Source organism: Mytilus galloprovincialis, chromosome 14 (assembly GCF_965363235.1).
Source record: "Mytilus galloprovincialis chromosome 14, xbMytGall1.hap1.1, whole genome shotgun sequence".
In the NCBI taxonomy this organism is placed as follows: Eukaryota; Metazoa; Mollusca; class Bivalvia; order Mytilida; family Mytilidae; genus Mytilus; species Mytilus galloprovincialis.
Window position 1 is genome coordinate 43549831 of NC_134851.1, and position 11028 is coordinate 43560858.

Below are 11028 nucleotides of genomic sequence, written 5' to 3' on the forward strand. Positions count from 1 at the left end.
AGACTAAAATAGTAATTAAAGTCATTTGTAAAGATCAATAAGAAATGGAAGTATAAATTACGTCACTTACTAAATAGTTAGTATGAAGATATTTTTAAATATTAACCTAGATAATTTCAATAGTACACGCTTAAACAACCTGATGTAATATAATATCTTTATTCATTTATTGGTATATATATATATTTCATATAAGAATTGACTCATAACTGAATAAAAGTCCGAAGGACTTTTTCGGACTTTGATGTAAAGTTTGTGAGTAAGAGCCCCGGTTAAAACATCAATAACCTTTAGAAAAAATGTGTTTAATCCTTATAATTCTTAAGCTAAATAATCGCTATTTTTAATTCACATTTTTATGTGTAAACGCTACTATAATAAACATCAAATACTCAATATAGCAAATTAACCTGACGATATCGGGATATGGGTATTTAGTCGGATCTTAACACGTACTTGTGATTTGTTTAAAACCGGTTTTAACGAAGAAATGTCGAAATGTTCAGAACTTAATTAAATCTGTTTTTGGGTGAGATGGTGCAAGCATACGATTTTTATTGCGTCTTACACTTTGAGAAGCGAATAATCTTTAGCTACTTTATTTAAATATTGTGTAAAAATGTTAATTAAGAGCTATGAAAGTCAAGTGGCTCAAGCATTTTACTGACAGAGGCAGTTTTAAAAAAATGCAAAGTAATATTTTAACAGTGGGTTAGATTTATTAGTCTTTAATATCTATAGATTAACAACTTTTGGTTATATTTATAATTTAGAATCATCATTATTGAAGGTGAAGCGATTGCACAGTTAATTAATTATATTAATGTGCCATTTGTATGCAAGAGTGACATTCCGTTGTATTATGTGCCAATTCGGAAAATTTATGCGAGTATTGTCTCCCTTTAACAGGTTCATTATGTTATAATTAAGTTTAGGTTTCTGATATAAATTTGAATAGTTACAAAATGTATCAATTCAATATATTTCAGTTTTTGTTATTGGTGTATCAAAAACATTGATGTACGAATATAATTTCATAAATTTAAAACGTTTAAAATGATTACATACCAATATAAAGAACCGTTCATCATTTTTGAAAAAGACTATGATTAAAATTCGTATTAATTATCTTCCCTTCATGATAGATTGATTGGGAAATGAACCAAACTTCTCTACAGGTAATCACAGAGAGGGACTAGAAAGCAATTTTTAATTGTAGCATATTTAACGTTAAAACAACTTCCACTATAAACAAATGTTATTTTATACAAATATAAGGACCTTATTAGCTAAATCTACAAATTTTATTGGATATTATGAATTTTTATTACAATAGATTAATATGCTACACAATAGACATGTCGTAATTAAGGAGTTGATCGCCATATTGACTTTCTAAAATCCATAAATGTTTGAAAAAATGCAACAGAATTTAAAGTAAAATAGAATCTACCTCCAAAACTTCATTTTAATGAGATATTATCCGAATTTCGAGCGATCAAGTCACGAATTATCTTTCGAATGAAATTGTCCATTCGTATGACGTCGTGTTTTGCCGTGACGTAAATTCACCAAATCATTGTAGACATTTCGCGGAATTTATTTAAATTTTAATTCTACACATTTTAGAAGCTTAAGTAATTTTATTTTAATTCTTTTTTTATATATGGACAAGATTAGACACAACTGTTCTGCATTTTTTCGGTTGAGGAGACCGAGGGGATAGAGAAGATATGGAATGAATAGGTCATGTGATATGACCATGCGATGTCAGAAAATTTGTCTGATTTATTGTTGTCTACATTTATATATCGTGTTACTGTAAACGTGTGTGTATGAGTAATGTTTTATCCTGTCCAGTACTATAGAAAAAGGTTCACATAATATGTCATTGCAAATAAGAAAATAACCATCACTGGAAGTCAACCTATCAAATTTCTCCCCTTATTATGTGTACAAGGTTTAGTCACCATGTAACCTCAAGATTACAAAATATTCTATAGAAATCCCAAATAAAAAAAATAATGGGCTAAAAAATACCAAAGACATATGTTTATGACACAGAAATCTTTTACTGCAATGAAATGTAGGATTAGTTACCTACAACTGTCAAATTCAAGGGAATATTTTTTTCGACCTATTTTCGTATACAACCGGATGTGATGTACCATGATTTGGTGGTATTACACCTTAAAGAAATTAGTTTCGGATCTCTGTTATTCATCATAAAAATCATGTGTTAAATAATGTAATAGGTTGAACTAATTTCCACTGCTATTTTCATATATGTTACAATATAGGCTATGCTTAGAAAGTATTATTTAAGAGGTCTGTCATAGGATAAGTTTTAAATTGTATTCTAAATCTTGCATTTTACATCACATTCGTATAAATCATATAAAAAATGGAAAAAAGATACAGCTTGAAGAATTATCTCAAATTTGCAGCTAAATCTGGAAAACAGGTTTTTTTTCAATGTAATAACGATTTGTGTATGAGTTGAAAAATATACAAGACATTAAAGATTATTTAGTCAACCATGTTGTATATTAAAATTCTATCAGAAATTTACCAATAATTAATTGGATTTTCCAAATGTTAATTGATATATTGATGGACTTGTTGAAATGTTAACTGTTATGATGTCTTGTGCTGTAAACTTTTATTGAACTGTATTCGTCCCATTAAATAGTCCAATTAGTAGTACAACCATATGTTGGATTGCAGGAGTCTCAGCAATCATGATTCATGATTGCCCATCTCCTATTTGTTTGTTTTACAGTTTTTAATTCAAACAATTCATCAGAACTGATATACCATGTTTAAAAATACAATTGGAAGATAAGTTTTAATCTTAAGGTCTTGTTATCACTATAAGGTTTGATTCATTCATATTGTTAGTGATTTAAATATACAGATGTACAAATTTGTGGATGGGGTTTTAAAGAAGATAATGAATGACCTTAAAATTAAAGATTACAGAAATGATGGAGCTTGAAAGATCATATTGCAAATAATTATAGACAGCAGAATCTCATTTAACTTTACTTTTGAAATGAGGAGTATATCCACTTTTAAATTACATATGCTGATACGGTTAAGATAGTGAACGATCCTAGCAATGGTATATTAGGTCCAGGTGTAATGTATATTTTAACTAATGGATTTGTAGAATAATTATTTTTTATTGAAATAAAAAGACCACTTGCATACTTTCTATTCTTGTTTATGCCCCACTTACAATTGTAGATGGACATTATGTTTTCTGGTCTCTGCGTCTGTTCGTCTGTCCCGCTTCAGGTTAGTGTGTTTGGTAGATTTTGATGAAGTTGAAATCCAATTAACTTGAAAACTTAGTACACATGCTCCCTATGATGTGGTCAATTCAATGCCAAATTACAATTTTTATCCCAATTTCATGGTCCACTGAACATAGAAAATAATAGTGATGATTGGGCATCCGTGTACTATGGACACTTTCTGTTATATTTCAGTCACAACACACCTTATTGCTATTGAGTCCAATCTGGGTAAAACAGAGACAACTTCCTGTATAGGTCAGTTGTTGCGAAAAAACAGAGGTCTTCAGCAATGAGCTGAGGGAGGGAAAATATTTGGAAATTAAACATTGTACAACTTGGATAATTTTTAAAGCAATTTTTATAAACAAATTAAAGTCTTTAAAAATGCTTTGTTTGATGTGTTTACAATATTTTAAACATGTCTTTGTGAAAAGTTTTATGCACAATACATTTGTTGAACAAGGCCTTGGGTCGGTTCAACTAGTTTGCTGACGTTGTATTAGTTTAGAACATTCTTGGACTGGAATAAATAGTGAATAGGTGTATGGGCCAGTCCTATGATCTTGCAGTGTTATTATACCCCTGCTTTGAAAAAGGGGGGTATATTGTTTAACCTCTGTCCGTCCATCCATCAATCCTTCCGTCAGTCCGTCCGTCCCATGAATATTTTTCGTCACATTTTTCTCAGGAACTACAATACAAAGATTTCTGAAATTTGGTTTCATTATTTATCTCTTCATTCTAATTGTAGTCCGGCCGATTGGTGCAGATATAGAGCAGAATTGCTCACTTGATGAGGAAAGCATGAAACTTTGCATAGTAGTTCTTGGTTATATATCCTTTGATTTCAGCTATGGACCCACTCTGAAAAATCCAATATGGCTGCCATTTTCAAGATGGCGGAAAAACGGTATAAAATTCAAGATTGTCCTAAAAGTATTCTATATAATTTCGGAAATTAAAGTAATGATTCTTTAAAAATGGACTTCATGTTCTTGAATTTGTTATCAATTAATTCAAAAGTATAAAACAAATAATTTGGGTATATCTATAACACATAAGTTGCAAATATAGCTGCATATACAAAAACAAATAGTGTAATTCAAAATATTAATCAATATCATAATGTTACATGTTATTGTAATTGTTCTTTAAACGCTTTCAGTTTTAATGGTTGGAATGAAATAGGTTGAAACGAGTCGATTGACGTTAATATAGGTCGGATAAATGTGATGGAATAGTAGGTAACTCATCTGAACTTTGAGGCAGTGCCGAGGGCACCTTGTCTCGTGTCTCTTCAATGCCACGTCTTACGTCACTTATCGCGTTTGCATCTGCCGTACCCACTACATCGTCAAATTATTCTATGTAATCAATAGGTGTACCTTTCTTCAGGCGGATTAGACGATTGCCATCATTTAAAATGGTTATGGGGCAACTATTTCCTTTTCCAACTACGTACGTAACCAATTTGCAACATTTCAGCGAGCATGGTCCTAAAATGCACTCCTGGTCAGCACTTTTATAAGTCTTAATGGTAACAGTCATGTTTGAATTTGGTGGAACTGTGATGGTTCGTTTTATGCAAACTAGGTGAGTTAAAATCTCGTTTCCACTATTAACAAATGACGCATTTATCTCGTTATTGTTAATGGTAATTGTGGGACTACTCAGGTTTATCACTGCGATCAGTGTGTCCAAAATAACTAGCATAAGTATAAAATCGTCTGTTAATGGCTCTTTGCACACATCCCATTGTATGTTTACTCTATTAATGTCGAGAGTCGTTCCTTATAATCTTCTCAATAACAAGCTGTTAACCTCACCACATAGCGTTACGTTCTCCAAATCTCAATTTTCTACCGGAATTAATTTCTCATTTACTAATGCTATCATTGCAGCAGTGTCCACAATCATGCTCACATTCTGGTCATGTGTAGTACCTCGTACTACTAAGCTCTTTCAAATGGTTCGTCTGATGACAATATTGGACGAGGATGTGGGCCTCTGTTCGATTGTGTGATAAGATGATGTTTCATTGCCAATAGACTTTGGAATCTGAGTTGTCCTACTGGCCCGACCCTTTGCTCCATTGTTGAGGTTACACTTTGATTTGCTCCGTATCCTCAGCTGGTGAAGGTGACCGTTGTCTGAAATATTCGGGATTTCTGGAGTTTGTCCGTGGAGATGCTAACCGTTGTCTTTAGGGACTATATGATCTCTAGCTTATTGGGGGTGTTACTGATCGATAGGCATTAAGCTTGGATGTACTTCTATCTGCCGATTTACCGCGATTGTATTGCTCAATAGATCTTCCACGTTTATATTGATCAGGTGATCTTCCATTGAACTGGTGATCTTCAATTGAACTGGTGATCTTCCATGATTTTTTTATCAGAAGAACCGAGATTATATTGATCGGCCAATCCAGTGTGAGGTTATGCAACTCATAATCCAAAGGACTGCTCATATTTTCTTTAACGGTGGTCGATGGTCATAATTGGCACTTTTTTATCCATATATCGCCATCTGGTTTGCTTTTGAGGTTTTCACGTGTTTTAACGCCTTGTTGAATGTTTCTAGGTTCCTCTCTATCACATGCCTTGAAGATTCTTTGTCTTTACATCCTCGACGGAATGTTTTGGTTGCAATCTGGTTTGATCGTCTTCCTTGCTGAAGCGTTGCTCCAAATGAATGCTTTTTAAGGCCTTGGAATCATCATCTGTGTTTACCATGCGAGCGTACTCAAAGCCAACATCGGCTTGGCAATCTGGGGCCTACACACATTTGTCCTGATTTCCCATTGTCATCTACCGGCAGTTCGTTCAAATTGGTAAATGAGCGCTTCCCAAGAGATGGATCCTCTTCAATTGAGTTTTTAAATTTGTGGCAGATGTGGGCTTCGGCTCCGGTCCCTTGCTCAAAGATTTTCTTGCCACATGGTATATTCTCTCTCCAGTGAAGAGTCTGAAGAAGAGGTGTTGTCACACTCTTTTTCTTTCCTCTGCCCTTTCCTGGATCGGTCAATAGAGCCAACTTGATGTTATGGGAAGCATATTAGAGCTGCAGAAGCGGACGAGGTTGTCATAATTGGAGTGATAAATGTGGGATTTGCCATTGACTCGACGGGGATGATACCGTAAGTAGGCACTGCATTCAACATTGGAGAAACTTGATAGAATTCATTTGCAGCTAATTGTTTCTGTAATGTTGTGCTGATCTAAACCAAATATTATTGACTCATAGTAGATGGTTAGTGTGCGTAAGAAGACACATAAGCCTTTTGCTGGTATCCTTGATTAGTACTAGAGGTTTATAGTATGTTCTTAAATGGAGATTGTTGTTGAATAATTTGAACTGTCTCATGCAGGGCCAAGGGCCCTGACATAGGACTTTTGACTTAAGACGAAGACACCTTCAACAGAGTTGGCACGGTTTATGGTTCATGCGAACTACAATTGTGGAAAGACCCACGGCATGGATTTTGATGTGTACTTTTAGTAAACTTGCGTTGTACTGGCTAAGGTCAAATTTTGGCTTAGATGATGTGTCCATTGCAGTAAATATTAACTTCTTTATTTCGATTGTCCACTGATTCATTCACAACAGATGCCAGTTGTTGGAAGGTACCCTGCGGTTCAAATGCACTTTGAAATAGAACTGTGTCTCCTTCCTCAGTTGTTGTCAGCTTGTCCATTCGTCTCACCACAACATTGAATATCTTATTGGTCTGACCATCAATTCCGCCAAGCAATTATTACTAGCCTTGTGGTCTATCCTGTCTTCAGACTGCTGAAGTTGCTGAGATATTGCTTTCACCTGTTTGTTATTGATATTCATTGCCACTTTCTGTTCAGCTTGAAACGTAATGAGACCAACACATATTTTATATATTCGCGCTTCGCTCTGTTTTATATTGCGGTAAATATCAACTGTTCTTTTAGCATTTGATTTTCTATCTGTTAAATATTCTTGGTACAATTATTTAATAGTCATTTCTGTGCTGTCCTCTGTTAAAGCGTCTTCAGCTGTGGGTTTCTCAATATCACCAAGTGATTTAGTTTCTGCTATTTTAATGTTCTTGTCCTTGTTGTCCTCAATTCCTGCCATTTCACTGATATGTGTTTAACTGATTCTCAATTCAGTTTAATGTCTCAAATTGCAAAATATTGCGACCAAGAGATAAGATAGGCACTGAATAATATCTTAAGGCAGATAAATCCCAAATTACAGCTTTTATGTGTGACCCAAGACAACAAATAGTGCAGCTTTTAATGAAAGCTACTACTGCAGCTTTTTATGAAAGCTACTACTTTGTGTATGAAATGACAAGCAAGGCAAAATCAGAAAGGACAGATACCAAATGACACTATACATCAATAAAATGCTTATATTCAGGTCAATTCTCAATAATGAATATTTGCTTATTTTTCAAGGCGGCCATTTTGAAAATAGCCGCCATTTTGTATTTCAAAAATAGAACAAAACAAAATCTTGCTAAGTACACCAAGTCATTCAAATATGTTGATTTTTGTGCACCCAGCACCAAATCCACTGTGGTTTGTGCAATACTGGAAATATTTTAGAACGTACGGCAGCCATCTTGAAATAGGCCGCCATATTGAATTTTGAGGATGGGTCCATAGCTAATATTGCTCAGTACACAAAAATGTACCATCATGCAAAAATTGGTGCTTTCCTCATTATTTGAGCAATTTTTTCACCGATCGGCCGGACTAACGACACAAATAAACAAACAACATTTTATATAATATTTTTTAACATCAATCACTAGATATCTTGGCAAAAGTCAATAGTTTTGTGTCCCATCTGTAATTTCTACTGTATAAAAAAGTACGTCTGAGTCAGTGACAACTCTACAACAGATGTATCCATTTAGACGAGTTGTAGACTTCGTCCTTTTAAATTTCTAGTATATTAAACATGAATTTTCAAATTTCATTGTACAATAAATGAGGCAACGCCTTTGTTGGAGTCTTGTCACCTATCCTTTGCTTTTTTCATATAATGGTATTATTATGGTATATAGTCAAAGTTTTAAAATACATTTATATAAATGCAAGTAATAATTCCTATGATTAAGATTAATTTGATACGAACTTGATAGAAAAAGATATTAATAAATTTTATTAAAAGTTAAATTATTGATTTGAATAAGGGTTATTTAGGTGATCATTTACTTGCAATGTCATATTGATTTCTTGATAGAATACACAATCTATGACTGCACGTGTTTTTCGTGTAATTAAACAAACGGACAGCTTGATAGGGCTCATTATTCTATGAGTGAAGCAGACAAATTAAATCATAATTTAGAAAAAAAATATATGTGGCTGAAGTCGTGGATTGTGCACACATTTTCAACATCATCATGTTATACAAAATGTTCTTTAATCAACGCGTTTTTACCCAATCAAATTACACAAAAGCTCTGTTTTCTCTGAGGTATTTTAATCGACAATTTCACACAATCATTCAAATTAAAATGTATATTATTTACTAGAATGATTAATGAGTGATGCAAATCTTATTTTCCTAAAGATGATCTCAAGAAGATCAACTTTTTGTAAAGAAGCAAAGAAACACTATTCTTTTAAGTAATCAAATAGTCGAATATAGTTTTAATTCATAGTAAGCATTGTGCAGCAATGAAAATGAGATCAGGCTTGGTTACTGGTGATCATAGCACACATGATAAAAGTTAATCTGAATATATGGAACGGGACCTTACGATCAAATCATTGATCGTCGAGCTTGTTCATTGCGAAAGAAGAAGCCGACTGATTTACATGCTCTTTGTGTAGACACACAATTTAAGAAGTGTATTTTCAGAGGAAAACGATTCTCAAATGTTCTGACACAAATGCTTTAGCTTATCTCAGTTTATCACTTTCATCGATGCTGAATACCGACCAGTTATCGCTGTTCCGCGGTTCTGTTACTAGTGAAAATCATGGGTGGCTAAACATTCAACAAGTTCTTGAATTGACTTATTTTCTTACAGATATGACACGTTTAACACTACAAGCAATCAACCGATCCCTGACAATGAGAAGTTAGAGGATTCTACTCAGGCTTGAATTCAATTTGAAATTTGAATTTAGATATTGTTTTGGTGTTAATATTATAAATCACAGGATGAAATATAGCTGTGTGTAATTTTGTAAAGATTGTATTCCAAAACAAAATCAGTATTATTCCCACTTTTTCGGGAAAAGGAAATGTTTTACAAAGTCAGGAATATGACAGTTGTATGTTTTGGTTGATGTTTTGAGTTTCTGATTTTGCCATCTGATCACAGACTGTTTTAATTTTTTGGACATTTTTCGGACTTATATACTTTTATCTTTAAAAACATTATTACCTTAATAGGTGCATGCTAGAACAATGCTTGAGGTCAGATTAATTCATATCTCGCCAAAAGTACTGTTTTACTCATATCGTATTAAAAATGCCGAAATGACAGCAATAATCAACTCTACATATAGCATATACAACATGAAATCGGTTAAACAATATTACAGTATCGTATAAAGTGAATAAAAAAAGATTTCATAACCTCAAACTTCAACTGAGGTCATAATACTAAATAAGGGTTAAATTTTATGTCCGACCTTTGACTCGCATTAAAAAAACACTGCAGCCGTGTTATGTAGGTTAATTAAAGTTTTGAATGCCACTTCCCATTAAAGATATTTGTGCAGTAAACAGTTATATCAATATTACCGATTGCTAAAATTAAAAGGCTGGTACTATATTGAAATAAACCATATAAGTATTATGCATAGCATTTTGCAGATATAGCAATTATTCTAAATGGGGGTACAATGAATAAAAAAAGATTAAACTTTGCAAATGTTTTATACTCATGTATCCCTTAACAACATCCCAGAAAATATATTTTTAAGATTTTTTAAATACTTTCACATCGATTTAACATGTATTATAAAGCTGAATTATATTCTGATTGCATTATTATAATTTCAACTGTATCCATCTGATGAGTAAAGCCTTTTCAACTTTTGTCTTATAGTTCGTTCTCTTATGCTATACAGTTACACCACTGTCCTAGGTAAGGGGAGGAATTGAATCTCGCTAACATGTTTAATCCTTCCACATTCCGGATGTATATGCCTATCTCAAGTCAGGAGCAAGTAATTCAGTTGTTGTCGTTTGTTGATGTGTTACATATTTATTTTTCGTTCATTTATATACATAAATTAGGCCGTTAGTGTTCCTGTTTGAATTGGTAGGCCGTTAGTTTTCTGATTTGAATTGTTCTCATTTGTCATTTCGGAGCCTTTTATAACTGACTATGCGGTATTGGCTTTGCTCATTGTTGAAGGACGTAAGGTGTCCTATAATTGTTAACTTCTGTGTCATTTGTGGAGAGTTATCTCATTGGTAATCATGCCACATCTTCATCTTTATATAATATGTAGATAAAAGGATCTATGTGTTATACACTACCTAGCGACAAAAATTAACAGAACACATTTTATATAATATTTATTAACATCAATCACTTATTATGCTGGGAAAAGTCAACAGATTTGGGCTCCATCAGTTATTTCCACTATAAAAAGAAAAGCAAACAGCAATAATAACAGTTCTGTCAAAGTTGTTTATTTTTTTAAATAATAAAAGAGGTCCAATTAAAAAAAATAGAATTGAAAACAATGTTCTCTCTTAGAACTTCGTCCTT